The sequence below is a fragment of the Schistocerca piceifrons genome, chromosome 1 (assembly GCF_021461385.2).
Source record: "Schistocerca piceifrons isolate TAMUIC-IGC-003096 chromosome 1, iqSchPice1.1, whole genome shotgun sequence".
Classification (NCBI taxonomy): domain Eukaryota; kingdom Metazoa; phylum Arthropoda; class Insecta; order Orthoptera; family Acrididae; genus Schistocerca; species Schistocerca piceifrons.
The window spans coordinates 373,377,544-373,405,429 of NC_060138.1; positions in this window are offsets into that span (position 1 = coordinate 373,377,544).

The following is a 27,886-nucleotide window of genomic DNA, read 5'->3' on the forward strand; positions in this document are numbered from 1 at the left end:
AAAGATGAGCTGAATGAAAATTACTTATTATTTTCCTGTATGGCGCCTAACAATGGTCAATGTTTCGTTAAGGCCACGTCTACTCAGGACAAGCAACGTTTAGGTTTACAAACTACACAAATTTCAAGTCATGAACAGCTATATTTTAGTTTCGTTTACAACTTAAATAGACTGTTACTGCAAGATGAGCCTCAGACAATCGTTCTTTCCTCTTCCAGTCCAAGAACAGAAAAAGACCAAAGAAAAATGTTCATTCACAGAATCTCGAATGTCCATGGGATATATTGCAACACAATGCATTTGTTTTAATTTTTGGCATTATCGCCAGCTGTTCATATTATAATAATCACTACATGGAATTTATAAATTTCAAATTCATGACCACTCCAGGAGATACAGTACAGTTTACGTTCTACGACGGTTTCAGTTCGGATGTGTAATATATCCACGTCTGCTAAGGGAAAGAAAAAAGTATCCGAGCTGCTTTTTCTAGTATGTAGTAGGGTAGATAGAATGACATGTACTACTTCTTGTATGTAGTAGGGTAGATAGAATGACATGTACTACTTCTTGGGGCGGGGGGGGGGGGTGTTCGTATATAAAGTTTAAAGTTTAATTACCGATACTCCTGTAGAGTCAGAGGAAGCTCTGCTGCCCCGAATTCTGGCCGCCGCACTAGAAATTGAGGAGACATCAGGTGGGATGGAGAGTGTGTACAAGAACATACCTCGCAGGTGCAATGTCTATAATAAATTTGGTGGTCATGACATAGGGCCACAGTTATAATTGAAAAGTTGATAGTTGCGGCGTCTTAATTCAGCTGGGTAGAAAAACCGGGAAGGGCTGGAGGCCAATGAGGATTTCACATACTTCATTCACTGGTGGAACAAAAATTTATTTTACACAGTTTCAGTCACATACCAGCCAGTTAAACTTATCTTTTCTAAATTAATTAAAAGGCCAAGGAATGAACTTTCATTTTAAATTCAATGCTAATTTAAATAACTCACAGAAAATTTAAACTTAAATACAGGATGACTTAATATTCTTCAAGGCAAGACTGGCCCCGTATAGGACACAGAATGAAATACGGGTAAGATCGCAAAAAGGGCAGACGTAAATCTAAAGAACAGTACCGGAACTGATCTAAAAGGTCTCAATTATCGAATGGTGAGAATAAGACTTGATTTAAACTCGACCGATCAAAATACCTAAAAGGATACTTAAAACAATGAAAAACAATTTAACACCAATATGTAGGAAAGATAATTTTAAGCCAAGAAACACACATCAATTGACTACAAACAGCCGGCCGCGGTGGTCTCGCGGTTCTAGGCGCGCAGTCCGGAACCGCGCGACTGCTACGGTCGCAGGTTCGAATCCTGCCTCGGGCATGGATGTGTGTGATGTCCTTAGGTTAGTTAGGTTTAAGTAGTTCTAAGTTCTAGGTGACTGATGACCACAGCTGTTAAGTCCCATAGTGCTCAGAGCCATTTGAACCATTTTTGCCTACTAACACATTTTGCAATAACACAAGAATATTTAAGTTACAACAGAGTGAGGCATATGTTGAGATCCCAACGCACAACAAAATTTGCTCAAAGTGAAGGGTGAAGGCTCAAGCCAACGGATACAAATTCAGAATTATTCCAAGTATAAACTTAACTTGAACGGCAACATTAAGTATTGCAGCTTCGGTTGAAGGAAACAGCGGGAAAGAGCGACACCTGAGAGAGGTGGCGAGTGTATACACTCCAAATGACGTAAACAGCGTGCTAAGCAAGCCGATGTGGCGTGATTAAGTGGGTAACACCACGTACCAGCAAGGGGCACAAAAGATTATTGACAATAGCTGCCTGCAGCACAAATAATTTTAATCACACAGAATTCCAGCACACAGCCGTGCAACAAACAAATAACTTTTAGGGCAAAATTAATTAATGTGAACTCCTACCAAAAACCGTGACAGCTGAACTGCCGATAAGCTTTAAGGAACCAGCAATAAAATAGTAGTAACAGAAAAGTTTTTCTTTGTAGCACGCCATTAAGGGGAATTTTACTATCTTTTGGTTCAAAAAATCGATTTTTTTTTAAATTGCATTTTTGGACCCATAAAAGAATCCACCCCTGAAACAGGTTTTCCGAATGCGGAACGGAAATGTTTGTTATTCGCGGTTGAACAAAAAAATGCACCTGCCTGGAATCGGCCTTTTTCACGAACAGGTTTTTTGCTTTCGAAGGGCGAGTTATTGTACCGGTTCTTGGGAGGAAACACACAAAATTCAAATGAAAGTTTGAACGCGTGTGTTTGGAAGCTAGCCCCCAAGCATTTGCATTCTGTGGAGAAGAATTTGGAGATTGCGACTTTCCTGGCTGTGAGCAGCTTCAACGAAGGGTATCCAGCAATTCTGAAGACCATGACAATGATGGACGTCACCCTGGGACTCTATTGGACGCAGTTCGCCAAGCATTCGGACGACCATCGGATTCAAGCGGCCGACAACCGCTCGTCACCGGCCGTACGAGCGGCTATGGAGCAGAGCAGGATGGCCCAGATCGAGCAGAACGCCCTCTATGAGGAAGAGAAAGGACTAGTTTGTAGACCCGGAATAGCAGATTGAACATAAGCTGCATAATATTGCATTTATATGTAGTCAAAACTTTAGACGGGTTCTGTTGAAATGACTTTTTTTATCGCGCAGTATGGTAACTTCAAATCTACTGAACCGGTTGGCATGATTCTTTGTTTCTGATGAAGCTAACTAAATTGTCTAGGAGTTGTACCACTTTTATTCCAATGGATCACGTATAAATATTTTTACTTGACCGACGAAGTCGAAAAATCGATGAAAAAACCCTACTTATCAAATGGCTGCCATTTTGTTTCCTATGGTCCAAATCATTCCTAAAGAACCTTATATACTTCCCTAACGTCAACTCAATTTTGATTTCAGACGAGCCAGCTGACCTGTGACATACCGCGCGTGAAGATCGACATCGAAATTTTGTTTCGTTCACATGGCACTTCCGCCTTTGCTCTTCGACATTTCCGGTCGAAAAAATTCCAGTTTGTAGAGGAAATGTCAATTAACATTTTTATCAAATTTGACATTTGATATCTATAACACATCACGAGAAAAAAATTCTCAAAGAACATGCTTTTTTCGGACTAAAGATAGTAAACCTCCCCTTAAAGCAGCCACAAGGACACTAACATGATATTCAAAGCTCATCCACACACGCATTAGTCTACAGCGGTTCGCAGAGAACAAATGCGTCCTGGAACAGACAAAAATTTATCTGAGCCACTTAAATAGAACGGACGCACTGTATTTAATTTCTTAGACAGCATAGGCCCTTAGCATTAGCTTCAAGGAAACCATAACAATAAAAGCAAACTATAAATGGACCAATAAAATTGCAAAACAGACACACATTCTGACATGAGCTATGGAACATCCAGGGTAACTGGTAATACTAAACATTTCACTGCGCCCCCAACTGAAAATTATTTGACGAACCATTCACTTTAAATAACAGAAGGATTAATGGGAAACGGACAAGAACGGGTAACGGATACACTAATACACACCACCAGCCTTCCAAGTAAACTTTCTTCTCGAACACGGAGCTTCACACGGGCCAAAGGCCCGTCAGCACCACGGATACATAAGTTTAACACATAAAACAAATTAGCAGCCAATGAGTCAGTCTAAAAATGCCTACCAGATCTTGGAATCTCATTGCCCTTTGAATACCGTGGAGACACGGGCGTCCGTACCCGACAAACAGAAGGAAGACAGACCAAAATGACAGTGAACACTGGCTGACAGCCCTGTACTCTTATGATAAATCACAGGACAAGCCACGCCATTACTCTGTAACTTGTACGGGGTAACATTATCCCAAAATTGGTGGCGTGCCAACAGCTAACATCGCGGGAAGTTGCCCCACGGAAAGGTCGTTACAATTTCGTTCAAAAGTGTTCAAATGTGTATGAAATCTTATGGGATTTAACTGCTAAGGTCATCAGTCCCTAAGCTTACACACTACTTAACCTAAATTATCCTAAGGACAAACACACACACCCATGCCCGAGGGATGACTCGAACCTCCGCTGGAACCAGCCGCACAATCCATGACTGCAGCGCCCTGACCGCTCGGCTAATCCCGCGCGGCTACAGTTTCGTTCCTCAGCTCTTGGTGCCCAGCAAACCGAAGACGCCACACCAGAGGGCGCTGCGCTCCAGCGGCAACATGTTAGTCAAAGATAATAGCCGCCACTGCCCAGTAATGCATCACTACTACCCTGTAGGTCCAGTGTGCTGGGTTCCTTTTTTGTTTTGGAATAAAGTAAACGCGTAATGTTTAAGTACTAATACAAACAAATAAATGAATGTTTCGTTCCCTTTCGAATTGTTACCCAATAATCATCTTGAGGTTGAAAACCTTCTGTCTGTGTTTGCTTACTAATAGATTTGTTTCTGTACAGAGTCCACCTTGAGCAAAGCTAAGAAAAGTAAATATTTTGTTTTGCTCAAGAAGGCGAAGCCTCTCCATAAATAAATCTGTTACCTAATAATTGTAGCGTTTCACGTGTAGTTTAGTTTCTCAAGCAGAAGGGGGTGAGTTAAATATTTGAATTAAAACCGTCGTAGAACGGAGATGGTACGTTTCCGGTCAGGGATGCCTATTCAAAATATTAAGTACTCTCTACTGACCCCCTCTACAGGTCCTATAAGTATGTAACCGAAATCTCCTAAGACAGTGTACAATTAGATAACACGTTCCCGACACATATCGATAGTTCGATCAGCTGGGCAGTGGTGAATGTTGCCGGTATATCTTTGGACTGCTGTTTACGGTAGACTGAACAGTGTCAAATCGGCTAGTGAAGAGCAACTTTCTATGGCACACATCATGAGCTATTGCTTCCGTATCTATTCTACTGTGTCAGCCGTGTTCTTTAAAATCGTTGACGAGTATGAAATATTGTTCTGTTCGAGTCTACTACGAAAGAGGTTATTTGTTTAAATGAGAAAGATATATTCGACAGAGGTTATCCACTAAAGACCCAAAGAAACTGGTTTACCTGTCTAATATCGTGTAGGGCCCCCGCGAACCGCCGAAGAGCTGCACACGACGTGGCATGGACTCGAGTAATGTCTGAAGTAGTGCTGGAGGGAACCGATACCATGAATCTTGCAGGGCTGTCCATAAATCCGTAACTACGAACTACGAGGCGGTGAAGATCTCTTCTGAACAGTACGTTGCAAGGCTTCCCAGATATGCTCAATTATGTCTGTGGAGTTTGGTGACCAGCGGAAGTGTTTCAACTAAGATGAGTGTTCCTAGTACCATTCTGCAGCAATTCTGGATGATAAGGGTATCTCATTGTCCTGCTGGAATTGTAGAATACCTTCGAAATGCACAATGGACATGAATCCATGCAGGTGATCAGACTGGATGCTTACGTACTTGTGACCTTTCAGAGGCGGATCTAGACGTATCAGAGGTCCCATACCAACCGGCACGCCCGTCACCACTACAGAGTCTCCACCAGCCTGAACAGTCCCCTGCTGACATGCAGGGTCCATAGATCTATGAGGCTGTCTCCATACCCGTACACGATCGATACAATTTGAAACGAGACTCGTCCGACCAGGAAACATGTTTCTTGCCATCAATAGTCTAATGTCGGTATTGACGGACTTAGGCGAGGCGTAAGGCTTTTTGTCGTGCAGTTATCAAGGGTACACAAGTGGACCTTCGGTTCCGAAAGCCCACATCGATTATGTATCGTTGAATGGTTCGGACGCTGACACTTGTTGTGGCCCAGCATTGAAATCTGCAGCAATTTGTGGAAGGGTCCTCCTTCTGTCACAGTGAACGATTCTCTTCAGTCGTTGTTGTTCCCGTTCCTGCAGGATCTTCATCCGGTCGCAGCGATGTCGGAGATTCGATGTTTTACCAGATTCCTGATATTCACAGCACACTCATGAAACGGTCATACAGGAAAATCTCTGCTTCATCGCTACCTCAGAGATGATGTGTCCCATCGTTCTTGCGCCGACTATAACACCACGTTCATACTCACGTAAATCTTGTTAACTTATCTTTGTAGCAGCAATAACCGATCTAAGATCTGCGCCAGACACTTGTTGTAGTATATAGGCGTTGCCGACCGCAGCACATTATTCTGCATGCTTACATATCTCTGCATTTGAATACTCCTGCCTGTATCAGTTTCTTTGGCGCTTCTGTGCATATTTAAAGAGCAGATGTACATGTTATGTTGTGGGAAAATGTACTCACTACTTAAGAAACTCTGCTGACTTCATTAGTAAACTGAAATCATTGAAAATGAACCCGTCTGATATATTAGTTAGTTTTGATGTGGTGGCTTTATTCACAAAGGTTCCCCTTCCAGAATATCTACAACTTACTGAAAGAAGTTTTTACAAAGAGATTTCAGCTTTATTTAAACACGTTCTGACCTCCACATATTTCTTATTTAACAACGAATTTTTTGAACAGACGGACGGAGTCACCATGGGTAGTCCCTTATCCCCTCTGGTGGCCAATTTATTTATGGAGGACTTCGTGGAGAAGGCGCTTGAATCTGCTGACTTGAAACCCACGGTATTCTGGAGGTATGTTGATGACACCTTTGAGTTTGACCCCATGGTAAAGACAACTTGCAAGGCTTCTTACGACATCTGAACTCCCTCCACTATCAAATAAAGTTCACAATGGAAATTGAAAAGGAGGGATGCCTTCCATTCTTGGATGTTTTGGTTCGGCGCAGAGAGGTTGGCACTTTGGGACATGAAGTGTATAGGAGGCCGACGCACACCGATCTGTATTTACGTGCAAACAGCTGCCACCATCCTGCCCAGACAATGAGTGTTCTCCGAACTTTGACCCACAGAGCACATATTATTTCTGACGAAAGCAGTCTGCAAGATGAACTTTCCAACTTACAAATAGTGTTTGAAGACAATGGGTACTCTCCACAACAAATACAGAAAGCACTGAAAATGAAACCGAAAGAGGCCACAAAGAAAGCAGAAGAAGAGGAAGAAACCTTTAAATCGATGGCGTTCCTGCCCTATGTGGGTAGCCTCTCATCAAAAATAGGACGGATTCTCGGCAGACACAAAGTAAAAGTGATTTTTCGTCCTCCACCCAAGACAGCTGTACTCGTGGGCTCCGTCAAAGATGAATTGCTGCTCCGAAAATCTGGAGTTTACAAAATTCCATGTGAATGTGGCCTTTCTTACATCGGACAAACAACTCGCAGTGTGCAAGAAAGATGTACAGAACACCGGAGGTACACACGATTTTTACAACCTAACAAGTCGGCAGTGGCAGAGCACTGTATTGATAATGGTCACAGTATGTTGTATGACAACGTCGAAAATTTGGCAACTACATCATCCTTTTGGGACTCGATAGTGAAGGAGGCAACTGAAATTCTCTTGACGACGAATTTAATTAATAGAGTTAGTGGTTTCAATCTTGATAAATCATAGAATCCGGCACTTGCTGTAATAAACTCACAAAGACGTCGTCACAGTGCAGCTCACAATGATATATCGATATGCCAACACAGATCGACTGCGGAGTCATAGATACAACTCGCGCATTATGCACGTCTCTGCCGCCGACCAACGTCTCTGGCGCATTTGCATCTGTGGGCCGCATGCGCAGTCGCGCGGTACACGAGTATAAAGGGACGAAGCGAGCACTGAAGCGGCCAGAATCACCTTGACCTTTTTGCTGCGTGGTGTAACCAGTGGCTCCTGACAATCAATCCTTCCAAGACCCAGGCAATCATCGTAGGTCGTACCACTCGCTCCTTCCGGCTCCTGGATTTCTCCCTTACTGTCTGCGCCCGTCCTGTCCGCCTCACCCCCACCCTCACCTACCTTGGCCTCACCGTTGACCGTCACCTCACCTGGATCCCTCATCTCCGCTCCATCCAATCCAAGGCCCACAACCGCCTCCGACTCCTCAAACTCCTCTCTGGCCGGACATGGGGGTTGCACCCCTCTACCATCCTCCACACCTACAAATCCTTAATCCGTCCCATCCTCTGTTATGCCAGTCCTGCCTGGATATCTGCCCCCTCCCCAAATTCTATAAGTCCCTCCAGATCCTTGAGCGTCCTGCACTCCGCCTCGCCTTCCGTATACGCCTCCCGTCCCCCACCCGGATCCTCTATGATCTCATTCCTTTCCCCCCATCTGCTCCTCTTCCTCGAACATATCCGCACCCTCTACACCTCCCGCCGCCTTGAACCCACTCACCCCCTGGTTGCTCCTCTCCTCTCCCATCCCCGTCCTCTGCCACGCCCTCACTGTTGTATCCCCCTACCCTCCATCTCTACACCCTACATCTCATTTCCCAAGGTGGCTTCCATCAACTCCCCCTCCCGGATGGTGCTCTCTCTCTCTCCATTTATCCCTCCTATCAACTCTGATCCTGGCCCCCCTCCTTTCCTCCGTCCTTTCCCTGGGCTGCCTCCCCCCTTACATCCTGTGTTTTCTCCCCGCCTACCCTCTCCCTGTCTCCTTTCTCACCCCCCCCCCCCCCCCCTGAGTCCTTTTGTACTCCCCTCCTCTGCATTCCCCACTCCCTTGCACGTCTGCTCAGCACCCCTCACCCCTCTTATGGATCCTCCTCTTCCATTGGCTCCTTTCCCCCCTCCCACTTCACTCTTCCTCTCCTTCCCCCCTTTTTTTCCCGTCATCTGACCAGTTTCCCCCACTGTCGCTGGGTGTGCATTTTATATCTCTTGCGAACAGAAACCCGACTGTCGCCGTGTTTTTTAATTGTCTGTCTATTATTTTTCTGCTTCCTGTGTATTTTATTAGCATCATCAACCCTGTGTTTTATGTTTTAAGCTCCAACATTTTCTGCCATTTTACCTGTAGGTCACCGATTTTATCGCCAACTGTTATTTTTTCTTATCTTCATCTTTTTAAAACAAATTCTGTAGGCTGAAGAGCGGCGTAATAAGCTGCTGCCAGCCCGCCCCCTTTAGGGGGAATCGAAACTCAATAAAGGAAAAAAAAAAACTGAAGCGGCAGTCTTGCGACGCACTCTGAAGATGGCTGGACGATATACAGCCGAAATATTAGAAAAAGAAGGAGATTTTTTGCGGCTACACATCCGAAACTTAATGGAACAGTCTCTGCGCCGCCAAAACCTGAAGATTCACATGTTATGATATTTGAAAGTGGTATCTCATCGAAATCAGCTGAAAGTGTGAAACAAGCATTCGTAATTCATAAAAGATGGGAGATGGAATTGTCTTATCACTACCCTTTCAGAGAACGCAACGGTGCTTAGTACTGCTTCCTCGATTGGCTGAAAGTTCCTCCCCATGCGACGATCGCCCGGCGCTCTTGCACCCCAGCGGACGGAACCACTTCGGCGGCTGAGACCTGCTGCCAGCCGCGCCGGCTGCTGGAGTTCCCTAATTTATTAGCTGCTCCAGCTCCCGCGGGACCCTGCTCCAGACTTTGCTCTCCAGTTTATCCGCTCATTTATTAATTTCGGCTCTCGAAATTCGCCGGTATCATTAATATAGAGCGGACAAAGGCAGTTTTCTGTCGCTTTGTTTAGCACACAACTGCCATCCCCCACCCCCCCGGCCGAAGGAACTGCAGTATTTCCTATTCCGGCCTCGAGTTTACTCACTCTGAGCTTCTTCGGCGAGTTGAACCCCCTTTCGCCTACTCCGGAAGGCGCCGTATCCTTGGCCAATACGGCCAATTAACGTGAACAAAGGCAGCATCAATTAACTCTATTGTGCTAATCAAGTGCTGCGACGGCTGCCAGCTGGCCTGTCCGTGTGTTTTGTCTACCTGCTAGAAGTTCCGCATCGCGCTACGGTACTGCAATTTCTTGCCACTTTTCACTTGCTGCATGTTTCAAGAACATTCATCCAATTTAACAAGATTATATCTTCTATCTGAATCCAAATATAAACTTGGGGAACTTTTTAAAGTGAGATCAGAACCCAAAATTTTCCTTTTCTTGCTCTGTTTAAGTATTTAGATTTTCCTGAACATGTTGTGCATAATTTTTGTAATAATTCCGTTCATATGTATTTTTAATATTTTATTTAATTTTACTTGACGTAAGAAGACATTTGCATTGATCTCTGCATCCTCTCAGATTTGTATTCAAAGCTCAGAAACTACGTGATTTAGAAGGCAGTGGTTTTGCTTTCTCGTATTTGGATTTGTTTACACAGATTGGCTTCACTGTTTATTACTCTTCACTCATATGCTGTTAAATATTTCAAAACAAAAACAAATACTTTGATATTTGATAGCTTTATAGTGAAATTGTTGTATGTTGTAGGTCTCATTTTACAACGACTAAACAAAAAGTTGTCTTCGAGAGACGCCAAACATAGGAAAGAGGCTCTATAGAACTACACCAGTTGTGGTTAGTAGCGAAATAGTGCAAAGTGATAGTTGTAGTACTGAGCAGATTGTTGACGCTCTTCCCAGTGCATCGAAAAGAAAATTACAAGCTCTACGTGTGGGAGATACATCACCTATCCACGAAGACAGTGATGGATATATAATTACAGATTTGAACATTTAAATATCAGTATTGAGACTGTATCCTGTAAGTTATGTGGGGAGTATACTGTTTTCCGAAAATGTGAATGCTAAGTACGGGCTAGTCTGCAACGTGAAAATTACGTGCACAAAATATGATGTTGGTAGGTTACTCCTAATTTCTGCCAACATTAGCTCTGCGTAATGCGGTGGTCTCCTTCAGTAATGGAAATTCTGAAAGGATAAAAGTCTGAGATCAGCTGGGAACGCAGCAAGAACATTGGAAACCGTGGACCGATTCAGTGTGAGGAAGGCTGAAATTTCTGCTCAGAAAATGACTAAGGAGGCAAGAAAGAAGCGAACACGTTAGGTGAAGAGGAAGGATCAGACAATCAGGCAGGCTGTTTTCACTCAGTTCCTGAGGGCGAATGAAGTGTTTCTATAGCCCTAATGCTTCAACTGAAATCTCAAAACTGAAAATTTTCTGACAAAAGCCCGATTTTCTCTGGAACCACTATACAAATAATCATATGTATTCTCTCAGTTTCGTCTCCATTGAACTGAATACATCTAGTTGTTAAACTGGCAAAATTTTGATAGTAATGTCTTCAGTAGTTTCAGAAATAATGGATTGTATGTTGACAAAAGTAGCACTGTCAATATAGGGGGTCTGATTTCTCAACTTGGAGCCTCTCGATATAATTCCTGTCTCCCTCTCGACATAGAGTCCTGTTACGTACCCCTGCCCCTTCCTCTCCCCCACCCCTCTCATCTTCCCCCTGCGCACACGAAAATAACATACCAGTGAATCAGGTCACCTAAGTCTCCACTGGTTCAAAGTGGCACCCTAAGTCCCTTACGCCCCGTATCTTTGAAGCAGCTTCAGTGCCATATTACAGACAAAAATAGCGCCACAGAGTTGTAACTCAATTGCACATGTTGAGGCGAAGAACGCAAAACCAAGCGAGATGGCGCAGTGGCTAGCACACTGGACTCGCATTTGGGAGGACGACGGTTCAATCCCGCGTCCGGCCATCCTGATTTAAGTTTTCCGGGATTTCCCTAAATCGCTCCAGTCAAATGCCGGGATGGTTCCTTTGAAAGGGCACGACCGACTTCCTTCCCCGTCCTTCCCTAATCCGATGAGACCGATGACCTCGCTGTTTGGCCTTCCCCCTCCCCCTCCACTCCCCCCCCCCCAAACAACCCAACCCAATCCCTAAAAGCCTTGCGAAAAACGCAAAGCGGCTTCCGTCGCAGTACTATCGCCATCTTGACTCGATGCAAATCGGGTAATGCACCAAAGTGATCCCTACAGGGAACTTACTACTCTGCTGATTTAAAATTCACCTCAAACTTCCTTCTTCATCCACGTAGAGGTATTTTCTTGCAAAATAATATAAATCTTTTGGAAAACCCTGCATTATCTATACATTTTATGAACAAAATACGCTTCTTAAGCTCTTTTATACTATACTTGTCTACCACAACATATTTTCAGAGGTACAACATAAACCGGAAATGAATATACCGGGGGTAAAGAATATAAGAGCGGATATTTTAATATGTGGTACCTGAATATGTACACACATCCGTGGGTTGGTTGCTTTTCCTCTGCTTCGAACATTCCTCCCACATACACGTCACATAATTTACTACCCGATATTTTCTGCATGAGCGTAACAGCACCACTTAGTGGAGTATCCATGTCAATATAGACTAACAGTTTCCTGGCCATGTGTCCACACTTCAGCACCTGACCTGCTACCCAGGAGAAAGTAAGCATTAACATCTTGCTCTTGCCGCATGTACTTGGAGATAATAACCAACTTAGAAAAATAATACTCCTAATTATTAGTCTGCAGATGCAGGAAATACTGATTTAATATTGTTCAGTACAGTGTCCTCAGTCACCAATAAAGAAAATTGCTTTAAAATGAACATAAACAGTTTCGACCGCAAGAAACCTTTATTTTTGTGGTTACCGGTTTGGTTAGTTTATGACCATCTTCAGACTTCATATCTTGGTGGTAGGCGTGGCGGTGAGTGGTGCAGGCATTACGAGCTGCAAGAGCTCCATTCACAGCCACCGCCTACCAACATGGTATGAGGTCTGAAGATAGAAACTGACCGAAACCGGTAACCACAAAAGTAAAGGTTGACTGTTTATGTTCATTTTAACGCACTAAGAAATTCCGTTGTTCACCGATAATTTTCTTAAAAAATACAAAAACATCTGCACTTGTACCCATTATCCTGTGTACAGATCTCTTTTTGGAGTTATAAAAGTGGCAGAGAGCTACTAGAGAACTATTAAGCGAAAACTTTCAGTACTGAAAAAACCACAAACGAATTACTGAGCAGTTATACTCATTCTGGGTTCCACAGATTTCAAATTCTGTGATATAAGTGCCGATGTAATCTGATTAGCATGATGAGAGAAATAGAAAGACGATAGGGATCATACTTTTGTTTACTTGATTCTTGCACATCACAGTTAGATTTCTTTTTTGAATGACAACATCGGATGCTCACAAGGAAAATCAACGGCGTGTAATAATATGACCATGTGCAGACTTAAACAGTGTAAGTAGGCTGTTTAGGTTTTTTGTTGGTAACGTCACCTAGCGCTCTGTATGAAAATCACTGGCAGTGCTGTGTGCAGTCTGTGGCTGGTGGGCATTGTTGAAATAGTCGCTATTGTAGTGTTGGGCAGTTTAACAGCGCGTAGCGTTGCCCAGTTGGAGGTGACCCGCCAGCAGTGGTGGATATGGGGAGAGAGATGGCGGAGTTTTGAGAGCGGATGATCTGGACGTGTGTCCATCAGAGACAGTAAATTTGTAACACTGGATGTCATGAACTTATATATATATATATATATATATATATATGACTTTTGAAATACATTGTTTGTTCTTATCAAAATCTTTCATTTGCTAACTATGCCTATCAGTAGTTCGTGACTTCAGTAGTTAGAATCTTTTATTCACCTGGCAGTATTGGCGCGCGCTGTATTGCAGTAGTTTGAGTAACGAAGATTTTTGTGAGGTAAGTGATTCATGAAAGGCATAGGTTATTGTTAGTCAGGGTCATTCTTTTGTAGGGATTATTAAAAGTCAGATTACGTTGCGCTAAAAATATTGTGTGTCAGTTTAGTGATGATCAGAATAAGTAAAGAGAGAAATGTCTGAGTACGTTCAGTTTTGCTCAGCAGTTTGAAAATTAAATAACGTAAGGGGTTTACCAGCACAATAATTCACTAATTTTTCTAAGGGGACGTTTCAACAGGTACTATGAATTTACTTCAGAATTGTCGCCGGAAACACTTTTGCGCCATATATTATTCTCAGGATTGAATTGTTTGTAAGACAGTGGAAAGTGAATACTTGAGAGATTGCAGGACACTCTTACTTCTGAGTCGGTGTTATGCCGCTTCATGTTCTTGGGGAATATGATCTTAATTGCAATTAGACTTCATACATCATGATGGTGGACAGTAGTTAATTCTCTTGCTTACGTGCTCTAGGGAAGGAATAATGGTAAGCTTTACCTGCGTTCGAAGGAATAGCACTCCGTCTTCAGGCCACAAGTGGCCCATCGGGACCATCCGACCGCCGGGTCATCCTCAATTGAGGATGCGGATAGGAGGGGCGTGTGGTCAGCACACCGCTCTCCCGGTCGTTTTGATGGTTTTCTATGGCAGGAGCCGCTACTATTCGGTCGAGTAGCTCCTCAATTGGCATCACGAGGCTGAGTGCACCCCGAAAAATGGCAACAGCGCATGGCGGCTGGATGGTCACCCATCCAAGTGCCGGCCACGCCAGAAAGCGCTTAACTTCGGTGATCTGACGGGAACCGGTGTATCCACTGCGGCAAGGCCGTTGCTGTTCAAAGGAATAGGCGCTGATTTAAATGACTGTAGTAAAAGAACAGCGACGGTGGGCCGAGAGAAGTGCGTTTTTTCTGCGGAACCTGAGTGGAAACATTTCCAGATGGCTGAGTTCTGCGATCTCACTGTACAGACACGTTGGTTGGGGGCGGTCGGTAGGCTGCCACATCCACCGACTAGCGCCGAGAAGTCGCTGCTGCAATGGCCAGCGCATTGTAGACCGGCAATAAAGCAGAGGATGGGCCCTTGTGAGGCAGGAAGCCGACAAGACAACTGTGAGCGTTCTGTGAGTTTCTGTGGGACAGGTCACTGGCCCCCAGATGTCCACACTCTGTTTCAAAACATATTTGTGAAAGCACGAGGCTTTTAGCGAGTTTATGGCCGTTCTTTGGAAACTTCGAAATGGACACAGCATGCGAGATAACAAGCTTTTTATAGAGGGGCGTGGTTCCATCATGGTCATGTTGTTAACAAAAGATATGAAGTAAACGCGTGGGAAAGAAGCTGCGGAGCTGAATCTTTTTTCCTTTTCTCCCAATTAACTTTAAAGTCCCTCATTGGTCAAATCGGTGTATGCAAAGCAAAGGGCGTTCTCCCATCTTCGAATGCCGCACTCCAGCTCGTGATTGGCTTGTGCTAAAGTGGAGGAAGTCGAAGATGTCAATGTGCTTTGGTACCGAGCTGACGAGGAAGTGGACAGAAAGAGAAGAGATCACTCTTGTACTGGCGCTTCGCTAGTATAGAACTGCAGGTCTCTACCTAAATGTGAGACTTGTGTCCTTTGCTTGTGTGCCACTTAGAAACTGTGCCAATCACCTAGTGAATCGTCAGAGGTACTGCTTCTAGCATCACGCACACAACGAGTGTGTGTACTTATTTGTCTTGAGTCGGCTGTCTAAACATTTGACATACTCCATCACGCATAGTCGTGGCACGGAGTCAGATTGGTTTGGCCGACCAGCAAATGGATCCGCCTGCACACTGGAATCCACTGGAATTTCTGAGGCTCATAGGAAAGTAACTGTGTTCCGAATTAACCAAACGCGAGCCCGCTACTTGCTTTTTTCGGGAGCGAGCCATTAATAATTGATTGCGGCCGTCCATGACTTCAGTCTCTGAACTCATCATGGTGTGCTGTCTTGACCAGGCAGGAGGGTAAAGTATTCGCTGCTACAGCATGCGGCACCAATATATTTTTCTCAGCACCCTGTTCTTTAGAACCATATTTTTCTTTCTTTGAATAGTTTTTGTGTCATAACCCGGATCCACGTGTATGAAGTCAGGTAAAGCGATTAGTTTTCTTGTTAGTGTCGTGTGTCGATCCCCAGCTGATCACTTTGTTCACCATAGACCCCATGTTAGTGAAAGCGTTCGTCAAATGAAAATGTTTGTATGACGGTTCTTTAGTCATTTTTTGTCTTGTGATGTTAAGACTGAATAAATCTGTTGTCATTTGGATCACAATTTATTCCTGTGTTCTGATTAACAGTACGTTGCCATTTGTATTAAAGTCTAGATTGTAAAAGAGAGTAGCAAGCATGCATAATATCTGAATAAGCAAGAAGAAATGATTTGAAATAGTTTGACTTTTTAGGTGATTTAAACTGAATTTGAATACAAATCCCCAATCAGGACGATTACAGTCCTCAGTGTCCAGTTATTGAAACATCATTTCACTAGACACCTTAATATTCAAGAAACTGTGAACATTCGCAGGCCACGTACCGTAAGTGGAGTTCATGGTTTACTCTTTGGAAAAAATGGTTACGCGCTTGCTGTGGCTATGAATTTGGTACTTTCTTGGGGGTGTTAATGAAGAACAGAATGCCCTACTTACATTAGCACAGGCAATATACACTGAAGAGCCAAAGAAACTGGTACACATGTCTAATATCAGTAGGGCCCCCTCGAGCACGCAGAAGTGCCGCAACACGTCGTGGCATGGACTCGAATAATGTCTGAAGTAGTGCTGGAGGGAACTGAATCCATGAATCCTGCAGGGCTCTCCATAAATCCCTAAGCCTACGAACTACGAGGCGGTAGAGATCTCTTCTGAACAGCACGTTGCAACGTTGCAAGGCATCCCAGATATGCTCAATAAGATTCATGCCTGGGGAGTTTGGTGGCCAGCAGAAGTGTTTAAACTCAGAAGAATGTTCCTGGAGCCACTCTGTAGCAATTCTAGACGTGTAGGGTGTTGCATTGTCCTGCTGGAATTGCTAAAATCCGTCGGAATGAACAATGGGCGTGAATGGATGCAGGTGATCAGAGAGGATGCTTACGTACGTGTTACCTGTCAGAGGCGTATTTAGACTTATCAGAGTCCCTTATCATTCCAACTGCACACGCCCCATACCGTGACCGAGCCTCCACCAGCTTGTAAAGGCCCCTGCTGATATGTAGGGTCTATGGATTCATGAGACTGTCTCCATACCCCTACATAGCCATCCGCTCGATACAGTTTGAAAGGAGACTCGTCCGACCAGGCAACATGTTTCTAGTCATCAACAGTCTAATGTTGGTGTTGACGGGCCCAGGTGAGGCATAAAGCTTTCTGTCATGCAGTCATCAAAGGTACACGAGTGTGCCTTCGGCTCCGAAAACACATATCGATGAGTTGTCGTTGGATGGTTCGCACGCTGGCATCTGTTGATAGTCCAGCACTGAAATCTGCAGCAATTTGTAGACAGATTGCACTTCTGTGACGTTGAACGATTCTCTTCAGTCGTCGTTGGACCCTTTGTTGCAGGATCTTTCTCCGGCCTCAACGATGTCGCAGATTTGATGTTTCACCTGATTCTTGATATTCAAGATACACTCGTGGAATGGTCGTATGGGAAAATCCCCACTTCATCGCTAACTCGGAGATGCTGTGTCCAATTGCTCGTGCGCCGCCTTTAACACCTCGTTCAGACTCACTTAAATCTTGATAACCCGCCATTGTAGCAGCAGCAATAGATCTAACAAATGCGCCAGACACTTGTTGTCTTATACAGGCGTTGCCGACCGCAGCGATGTATTCTGCCTATTTACGTATCTCCGTATTTGAATACGCATGCATATACGAGTTTCCTTGGCGCTTCAGTGTAACAGTACTCAGCACACTAGCAAAATCTTGTTTCCACGTGGCACTATTTTACTACTCGTCAAGGCATGTGTGATTGTCAAATATTGCGTTGTATATATCTATCCCAAATACCAACTGAGGTATTGAAATTAGACTAATTGTTTAGGAATCATTAAAAATATCTAGAACTGTGCCACAGTTCTTAGATGTATGAGGAAGATTGCATATTCGCAATTAATGTCTCCACGTTAATAGCAAGAAAAAGTCCTAGGCCAGCCTAGTGACGATGGTCGCGGATCTGGATACGCAGTCATATAGGTAGTTACCTTATGAGACATAAAGACACGCTACAAACATTTTTTCGCAAGCAATCAGTTTGTCGAGTATAGCAACGCCATTCTAAGTTAGGGGACACACAGTTTAACGAGAACGCTGGAACATGATATACACGGTGTCTGGACTACAGGTAAACACAAAGAAATGCTTATAACGAAAGAACTCGACGTTTTATGTTGTAGGGTAAATACGCGATCTCGCACGGCGCATGAGCGTGCACGAGCATAAATGTTTACTGTACAGCAGGCAGACGCATTGGACACCACTAGGAAAGGTGAGGGTGTGACAACCGCACGGGGTAGCCGCGCGGTATGAGGCGTCATGTCACGGTCCGCCCGGCTCTCCCCGTCGGAGGTTCGAGTCCTCCGTCCGGCATGGGTGTCGTCCGTAGCGTAAATTAGTTTAAGTTAGAGTAGGTAGTGTGTAAGCTTAGGGACCGATGGCCCCAGCAGTTTGGTCCCACAGGACCTTACCACAACTTTCCAAATTAGCAGGGTGTGCTGCTGTTAGTGCAGGTGAAATCCGTAACGCGTGTTCAGAGGTGTTCAAGAGGAGAGTGGAACGTTAATCGTCCCACACATAAATCCATTTCTCAGTGGGACAGAACTCTTGTAGAAACGGGAAGTTTGATTTCAAATGTTGGAAAACATCCCAAAACGCATGTAAAAGGTGAGCACAAAGCATTCGCTAGAAGCCCATGGCAATCCATTAGACAAGTTAGTAGGCCACTAGCCGTCTCCCGTTCGGTCGTGCACTACATTGCACACAAAAGTCTCTGATTGGGTGCTCAGAAAGTCTCAACTTTTGCATCACATTAAGCCCGAGAATCACCACAGACGATACGATTTTGCTTTTGAAATGTTGCATAGTGCAGACGAAAACAACGGCTACCTCAATGCAGTACTCTTTAGTAATGAATCTACGTTCCACGGCTATGGCAAAGTTAACGGATATAACTATCGAATATGGGGAAGTGAGACTCGAGGAGAAGTGACTGATTACGAAATGGACACACCAAAATTTAATGTGTGGTTGGCATCTCATGAACATGGTATGACTGGTACAAAGCACACTTATCTCGACGAGTTGGCGAACTATGGAGTTCCACAGATGCCTCTTCATTTTCCAGAATGTTGATGCTCCACGACAATATCATCAGATGTTAGCACATTTCTCCATGAGGGGTGGGAGGTCCCATTGCCCCTGTACTCCTCGTGATCTCACTCCACTGGATTTCAGTGCGTGGGTGTTTATCAGGGACATTATTTACAAAGGCTCTAGAGCTCTGATCACGGATCTACGCAGCAGAAGAGATTATAACACCCGTTATACTTACGAATATGTTGCGAGAAATGGAGTACCGTTTTGATATCGGTCGGGCTACAGACGGTGTCAACACGAAACTGTTCCAGCTTGCATAAAAATTTTTGAGGGTCTAGGTACAACGTCAGATAAATAATGCTATAAATCCTAATAGTTAGTACGAGGCGTGCTTTTTAAATAAGTACCGTTTTGAAATTTAAAAAAAGACGTGCTAAGATATCTCAATAATTTTATTTTTACATGAAAGCCTGTACCTTAATCTACTTTTCTACATAATTTCCGTCAACATTGAGGCACTTGTAACTTTGTACCAGTTTTTGAATACCCTCCTCATAGAAGTCTGCCGCCTGACTTGTTAACCACTGGTTCACCACTGTTTTGACTTCGTCATCGTCTTGAAGACGCTGACCGCCCAGGTGTTTCTTCAAGTGCAGGAACAGATGGTAGTCACTGGGCGTAAGATCGGGGCTGTACGTAGGATGATCTAGAGCTTCCCATCGAAAAGATGTGATGAGATCTTTGGTCTGATTCGCCACATGCGGACGGGCATTGTCTTGCAGCAAAACGATGCAGTTGCTCAACTTCCATAAACTGTTGCTTTGATTCTGGTGTGACGTAGGCCACTCATGTTTCATCGCCCGTAACAATTTGGCTTAAGAAATCATCACCGTCGTTGTGATACCGCTCAAGGAAAGTCAATGCACTGTCTAAACGTTAGGTTTTCTGCACATCCGTCAACATTTTCGGTACCCAACGTGCGCACAATTTTCGGTAATTTAAGTGCTCGGTCACAATACCACACAAAACAATACGAGAAACATTAGGAAATCATTCCGCAAGGAGGAAATCGTAACGCGTCTGTTTTCTCTCACCTTATTGTCCACTTCCTGCACCAAACTTTCATTAAAGACCGAATCGAAGGACGCCCACTCCGCTGTTCATCATGCACGTTTGTGCTGCCATCTTTAAATGCTCTCACCCACTTTCTTAGCATTCCATCACTCAATGTTTTCTCCGTAAACTGCACAGATCTCACGATGAATATCGATCGCTTTTAGGCAAATCAGATGTTCAAATGTGTGTGAAATCTTAGGGACTTAACTGCTGAGGTCATCAGTCCCTAAGCTTACATACTACTTAACCTAAATTATCCTAAGGACAAACATACACACCTATGCCCGAGGGTGGACTCGAACCTCCGCTGGGACCAGCCGCACAGTCCATGACTACAGCTCCTTAGACCGCTCGGCTAATCCGCGCGGCCGCTTTTAGGCCTTTAGCACTAAGAAATCTTGTAACAGCCCGTACTTCAGAGTCGGTGGCACTCACGATTATCGGAGGCATCTTAAATAGTCAGTACACAACGTAAACAAGGAAGAATCAGACTGTAATGGCGTCAGTGCGTAGATTAAGGTACAGGCTTTCATGTAAAAATACAATTATTGAGATATCTTAGAACGTCTTTTTTTAATTTCAAAACGATGCTTACTTAAAAAACACACCTCGTACAATACAAAGAAATGTTTCTGCATACCTGTAGCCCAGACACCCTGTACTTCACATCAGCAAACACTGCCCGAAGTGAAAGAACTGATCTGGCGCTTGCCAGTTTCTTCACCTCTGGCGATTTTTCTTGAAGCGAAATAAACCAAGCTGCACGGAGTTTCACATCCTCCAAGCATGCACGGATGAACGAAAACATTGTAACCACTTTTATCACAAGTTCGTAACTGTGAATTATTGATTATTCTCGGGCATCCCATCATCAAACGGAAGCATCATCTGGATTGACGAAAGCGTAAAAGCCATCTGATAACTATCTGTGTAAGTTCGAAACTGCTAACGGTAATTTTTGGATAAAGTAATCCAAAACTAATTTGTGGCTGGTTGTTGTACATCATCAACAGTTAATTACACATAACAGCCAAAGACAAAACTGCATTACCACCACCTCCTTAATGTCTCGTGGATCCACCTTTGGAATGCAGTACACTGCCAACTTGGAGCGTCTTGATTTTTAAAATTTCTTGGTAGATTTTCGTGAGAATGTTGCATCAGAACTCTACGCGCAGTTTTCGAACTGGTTCAAATGGTTCAAATGGCTCTGAGCACTATGCGACTTAACTTCTGAGGTCATCAGTCGCCTAGAACTTAGAACTAATTAAACCAAATTAACCTAAGGACATCACACACATCCATGCCCAAGGCAGGATTAGAACCTGCTACCGGAGCAGTCGCTCGGCTCCAAACTGTAGCGCCTAGAAGCGCACGGCCACTCCGGCCGGCGTTTTCGAAATTCCCGTTATTTAATGGCCGGCAATTTGTGTACACGAAGCTGGCCCCCGATAACATTCCAGATGTGTTCCATCAGGTTCATAACACGTGAATTTGGTGGACAAGATATCAACGTGAGATCACTATCACGTTCTTCAAATCACTGGAACACGATTCTGTCCATGTGGCATGGCAGTTGTCTTGCTGAAAGATTCCAATGCCGAATGGGATAACATCAAGCATGAAAGAACAGGTTGTGCACATAGTCCATAGTTCTCATGGTACCGTCGATTACTGCCACAGGTCACGTGGAAACCCTGCTGAGAGTCCCTCGTAGCACGATACTGTCCCCACCGACGTGCGTTCGCAGTACATTGCATGTTTCGAGCAGACGTTCACGAGGACACCACAACCTGCCTACTGTATCAAAGAACGTGATTCATCCGACAATCGACTCGTTTCCAATGCTCCACGGTCCAGTCTTAATAATCCCGTGTTCACTGTTATCGCCATTGACGATCTCTTCGGGTCAACATAGGAACCCGTAGGGGTTGTCTGCTGCAGAGCCCCATATTGAATTATGCATGCTGAACGCTGTGTCCTGAAAAATGTACGCCTGTACCACCATTGTACACAACCATGAGATGAGCCACACGTCGTTGTGTATCCTACTTTTTAGTGTGGGCAAGCCATCTAACACCACGTTCTGTGACGAGAAGTGAGCGTCCAACAACTTATCGCTTACTCGTGTGCGCTCTCAACAGAACAGCAGAGGACCAACAAAATGAACAGAGGACCAACTGTTAACGCCATTTGTCGTTGCCAGGTACCGGGCAAGTAAAGTCTGTCCTTTCTCATAGTCGCGTGTGTCAGCGTATCTGAGGTCCATATCGCCGCGAGACTGATTTCCCATTTTTCTCTGCTCCACTTAATTAGTTCCCTTATCTCATCATGTGCCTGCAAATGCGGCATTCAATCTCGCGGAGCCGTGGTCGTAATATTGTATTTTTCCACTGAACTGCCCACATCATCATGTTGGATGCTTTGATATTATGTTGTGATTGTAGTAAGAATGTTAATCTTGTACTTTATCATGTACGTGAGGGGTCCAGTAAGTAATGCAACACACTTTTTTTCCGAAAGCAGATTGATGACATGTCAGCACAGCGTGGAATTCAACCTTTTACACGACGACACGAGCTCACAACAGGCAATTACCATCGACAGTTGCACTGTTTATTTGGCACATTTAAACAAGGCAAATAACAAATAAAACGATCAACACTTTCTTAAAATTACCAAACTTTTTTTAAAATTAGCATTTAGATGAGAGCAAATTAATTCAAAATTTAAACATTGATAAACCACGGCACTTATGGCCTATTACACATTTAGTGAAATGAGTTAAAAATTACTTTCTCAGAAAATATAATCAACCTGAAGAACGATTTACTAAAATTTAACGAGAAAATATAGTATTTCGTTACTGCAGTGAATGGTATTACCAAAAGTAATTCAAAGTACAGGCAACAACAAATCAGATACCATGGCACACAACCACGTTACTTAAATGGTAGGCACCCTACAATGTGTGATATAAAGTATAACGTTTCATGTGACCGAGCAACCTCGTGGGATTCAACAAACTACGCCCAGAAGCGGACTCCCGCCCACCCAGCTGGTTCCAATACAGGCTCGACATGGACCCCCAAACGGGAGCAGCAACGGTCTCGAATAGGCATGAAAAATACCAGAAATAGTGGGTATCTACAACAGACTGACATCTGACTTAAGTAATTAGAAACACAATAATTCATTAGAGCACATCATCTGTAGAATTAATCAACCTATTAATGAACATCAGCTAAGCAGTACAAGTTTGTTATCTTATGTGTGTAAGGCCTATTATACATTAAGCCGCGAGCGAACTAGATACACGGCCAGCCGGCATGCGCGGGCAAAGGGGGCGGAAAATACACAACAGCACAAGCAGGACGCAACCCAGGGCCCCGCACCCGCTACCAAGACAAACAGCAGAAGTTCCGATAAAACGAAATCACATGCAAGTAACTGGCGTGCGGGTTAACGGTATATCGAGATCTCCCCCCCCCCCCCCCCCCCACTCCGGCGCGCAAAACACAAAGCGACTTACAACAAATAGCCACACTTAAATTTGTGATTGAATTAATTACGATATCCACATACTGTTATCGAAGGAGTTCTTGTACTTTCATTAATAGAATCAGCTTCAAACTATTTAGAAACACAATAACAACTGGCATCTCAGTAATTCATAAGAATTTATGAAACTACTCATTTAGAATTACACACGTGTCTCTCAGACACACTATTACTTCAGACAGAAACGTATCAGTAATGTTATTGCAATTCACCGCAAAATATATCCAGGGAAAATTTTATCTCTGTATATCTGCAGCAATTGGCCAGCTTAACTCCGTCGTGTGATATAAATACAATAACCAGGCGGCACTTAGACAAGGACCAGACAAACTGTTTTTAATGACGGTTAAACACTGACAGTAGCAATCTACAAACAGAATGTATCAGCACTCCAGGCCATAGTAAATGTTAATCATCACATCACACGCAGCTCTCACTAGAACATTGCGTACTAAGCAAGTTAAAATTAACACGTTCGAGGAGAGACTCAGTAGGAGTAGCAACTGCCGGCCAAGAAAATGAAGTCAACAGCACTGAACCCAGTAGTCGATTCAGGCCACAATTTACAGCGCAAGCAAGGCCCTCACCCTCTTGCTTGTTTGACGAAGCCAGCCGCCGCAGATCCCGGTGCCGGGAGACATGCAGGAAGCGAAATACACCAACGGCTTCCCAGTAACGTGACTGCTTCCACGCCGGCGATATTTGCTACGGCGCCGTCACCCGGCTAAACAGCCCCTTTTAGATGTGCTCTTCCTGCTGCCTCGCACGGCGCCTGTACTGTCCGCCAGACTTCCCAAACGTCGTTACTGCTAGGCGTCCCAAAGCAAAAATCCCCGCTACTTGCTAGAGCTTACCCCTAGCTCCCCGATCGGCCCGGTAGGTGGCGCCACCGCGCGCTCTGCGGACACCATCGGAAAGATGAGCCATACCGGCGGCGGGAATATCGCTGATCGAGCCACACGGCTCAGTTTGTTTATTCGCGATCCCAAACTCCATATCATTGCCTACTGTTTTGGCTACAAAACCTGACTTTTTAACATAACCTCCGATCAGTACGACGGCCTTACGCTACCTTACTGGGAGGGTCTGTATGTCCGTATGGTACTACTCATCTGGTCGACGACGGAGCTCATGTCTCGCCGCGTCAGTAACTTCCCCCTCATCCACGTACTGCTTCTCACGGTGTACATCCTTCAATGGCCCAAACAGACGGACATCCGAAGGATCGAGATCCGGGCTGTAGGGTGAACGATGAAGAACAATGAGATGAAGTTTTGTAAGCTCCTCTCGGGTACGCAGTCTTGTATGAGGACTTGCTATGTCGTGGTGAAGGAGAAGTTCTTTTGCATTTTTGTGGCGACGAATACGCTGAAGTAGCTTCTTCAGTTTCATAAGGGTAGAACAATACATTTCAGAACCAATCTTTCCACCATGAGGGAGGACATCAAACAGAATAAGTCCTTCAGCGTCCCTGATGACCGTTGCCATTACTTCACCGGCTGAGGGTGCGGCTATGAACTTTTCCTTTGGAGGAGAGGTGGTGTGGCCCTGCTCCATGGACTGCCGTTTTGTTTCGGGTTCGAAGTGATGAACCCATATTTCATCGCATCTGATGACCTCCCATAAAAAAATTGTCTCAATCAGCATCATAACGCGCAAGACGTTTCGCACAGACAGCTGCTTGCTGCCGGCCGTTACACTGGAGGTGGGACAAGTCTGCGCCACCCTGTTGCGATGATCACAGACGCCTCGCCCAACGATTGACCGTGGTTTTGTTTACTGTCAGGTCTCCACAGACATTCTGCAAGCTCCTGTGAATATCTTCTGTGCTCTGATTTCCCACCAAAAATAACTGAGTGGCAGCTCTGTGGAACGCACCCCTGTTACAGATGGAAGCCAACGGCCTTGCCGCAGTGTAACACCGGTTCCCGTCAGTTAAGCGTTGTCGGGCTGTGCTAGCACCATCCGGTCTGCCGAGCGCTGTTGGCAAGTGGGTTGCACTCAGCCCTTGTGAGGTCAACTGAGGAGCTATTTGAGTGAGAAGTAGAGGCTCCGGTCTAGGAAACTGACGTACGGCCAGGAGAGCGGTGTGCTGACCACATGCCCCTCCATGTCCGCATCCAGTGACGCCTGTGGTCTGAGGATGACACGGCGGCCGGTCGGTACCTTTGGGCCTTCATGGCCTATGCGGGAGGCGTTTAGTTTTAGTTCCTGTTACAGATGGCATTTTGAAGGCTACGTATAGCGCCGCCACCTATCGGAACTTCATAAAAGTGTAGTGGCTGAAGCGGGAATATTCCACGAAGTTCCACAACGAACTCGGCATTTTTTAACCAAAACCACTCGATAAAAATAACGTGTTGCGTTACTTACTGAATGCCCTTCGTATGTCATGTGAGAGTTTTTCTACTTTTTATATTACGCCGATGATGGTTTAAGAGCGAAATCAGTCTGAATAAATACGAAATTAAAAATTAACGCTGTGTCATGTATTTTCTAAGACATAATATTTTCGTTTATCAGCTTAGGCCCTATTGTAACTGACTAAGCCAACTGGTAGCTCAGACGAACGTAACGCCGTACCATCTGCAATAGGATCGTGAACGGTGGTGCTGAAAGAAACCTTCGAATTGATAATCGCTTTGTCTACAGCCGTGACAAAATAAAACCGACTTGAAGCTGCTTCACACGGCACTAAATGCTACAAGTAGCATAAGTGTAATAATGGATTGGATTGTTTGGGGGAGGAGACCAGACAGCGAAGTCATCGGTCTCAGCTGATTAGGGAGGGACGGGGAAGGAAGTCGGCCGTGGCCTTTCAAAGAAACCATCCCGGCATTCGCCTATAGCGATTTAGGGAAATCACGGAAAACCTAAATCAGGATGGCCGGACGCGAGATTGAACCGTCGTCCTCCCGAATGCGAGTTCAGTGTGCTAGCCACTACGCCACCTCGCTCGGTGTGTAATAATGGATTCAGTTTAAATGTTACAGCGAGAAAATCATCCTCAGTGTTTCCATACCTGGGTTCAAATGGCTCTGAGCACTATGCGACTTAACTTCTGAGTTCATCAGTCGCCTACAACTTAGAACTAATTAAACCTAAATAACCTAAGGACATCGCACACATCCATGCCTGAATTAGGATTCGAACCTGCGACCGTATCGGTCGTTCGGTTCCAGACTGTAGCGCCTAGAACCGCACGGCCACTCCGGCCGGCCCATATCTGGGTTCAAAATGGTTCAAATGGCTCTGAGCACTATGGGACTCAACATCCTAGGTCATCAGTCCCCTAGAACTTAGAAATACTTAAACCTAACTAACCTAAGGACATCACACACATCCATGCCCGAGGCAGAATTCGAACCTGCGACCGTAGCAGTCCCGCGGTTCCGGACTGCAGCGCCTAGAACCGCACGGCCACCGCGGCCGGCCCATATCTGGGGATAACTGCTTAACCAATACGGATTCATAGACCTAAGCGAAGGATAAAGGCGTAATGAAGTGTAAGAATGCTTCAAGAAACAAATTCCAGATATCATGGCCACTAGTGAAGCGAGGAGGTTGTGAGGGAGGGTTTTTGGAAGGGGGGAGGGCGGGGAGAAAGGAAGTTTGAAAACGGGGATACGGCGATGCGCTGGAGCGATTTTTTCGGCTGACGGGTGAGAGCGTACTTGCAATACGGGCGACTGCGTTCGGCGTGACATGCGCTCACACACACACACACACAGACACGCACACACACACACACACGGACGGACTTGATGGCGCTGTGTTGTGTTGTCGCCCTCGGTCCCATCGCGCGCGCCATCAGGGGCATTATCTGCATTCATAGCGCGGTGGCGCTATCGACCTAACAACCGCCGGCCATTGTGCGCCGGAAGTGCAATGACAGCGGCGCGGAAACAGAACACAGCATGGGCTGCACCGGAGGGGCGCAACAAAACACACAATCAGTTTCAAGTGGCGCGCCGGTCTCTAGCTGCCGCGCCGCGCCGCGCCCCGCCGCCGCGCTGCGCTGGCGGAAAATGAAAAATAGACCAGCCCTGTGCTGGACAGGAGACGGGGGAGGGGAGGGGCAAGAGGCGGGAGCGACGGTTGCGCCACTCCGGGATCGAGTGCTCCCGTACGCTGAGGCGACTTCGCACAGCCTTTATCACTGCCAACCCTGTCCATGGGGAGGGTAAAGGATTAATTCGAGACCAGTGTGGCAGTAATATTGTACAAGACGTC